This window comes from Echinops telfairi, unplaced genomic scaffold (genome assembly GCF_000313985.2).
Source record: "Echinops telfairi isolate 266 unplaced genomic scaffold, ASM31398v2 ScPeMD7_7469;HRSCAF=8507_1, whole genome shotgun sequence".
Taxonomy (NCBI): domain Eukaryota; kingdom Metazoa; phylum Chordata; class Mammalia; order Afrosoricida; family Tenrecidae; genus Echinops; species Echinops telfairi.
The window spans coordinates 44555673-44556557 of NW_022111373.1; positions in this window are offsets into that span (position 1 = coordinate 44555673).

Sequence of the window (885 nt, forward strand, 5' to 3'; positions counted from 1 at the left end):
AACAGATATTCTACTTGTTCTTTCTACCACGACATTTGAGCTCTGGCCTTGTGGAAGAATATTGAAATGATCATGGATTAATGGCCAGAAAAACAAGTAGATCAGTCTCAGAGTAAGTACAACCAGAAGTATGTCAAAAGCATGCCTCCTTTCCTCAAAAAGGACATCATGCTTGACAGAGTAGAAGCTCAAAAAAAAAAAAAAAAGAGAGAGAGGTACGGTCAATGAAATGGTTTGACACAGTGACTGAAACCATGGGTTCAAACATAACACTTGTGGACATGTCTTTTGTTTGACTGAAAATTGTAGCCATGAGAGTGAGTTCATTTCCAGAACTGAAGAATGACTAAGAGCCATAGTCTTGGTGGTTCACTGGTCTCTTTTTTAGCACTTAACTTTGCACTTTCAATGATTGTGCTTTGTTTTACATTGTTCTCCCACTGTGTTCAGGGCCTTTGAATGTTATCCCTTTCAGAGCATTGGTACTGGTAACTGAGACTATCTAATTTTTCTGGTTTCAAGGTCAAGGAGGCTGATACTTGTGTGCTCCATTAGTCTATTGAACTAATTTCATGAATGTATATTCAGTATGATCACTATTTTCCTCTATAAAGGGAGTGATAAATGGTCGCATTTGAAATGACTGCTCTCAAGTTTGTAAAAACAGAGTTACCACTGACCAAAGCAGCATGTAGAACATTTTCAGTGGCATGGGACATATTCAGTTTTTCAAATAATTGTCTTCCATCAGGAAGAATCAATAGTTCACTTTTGCATAAAGTTGACTATGAAACTGTAGTGACTTATTCTCAGGACCCTAAAGTCAGCCAGCAATACTAATCTTAAATGTTACTGGATGATTATTAAAGAAAAAATGCTAAGCAC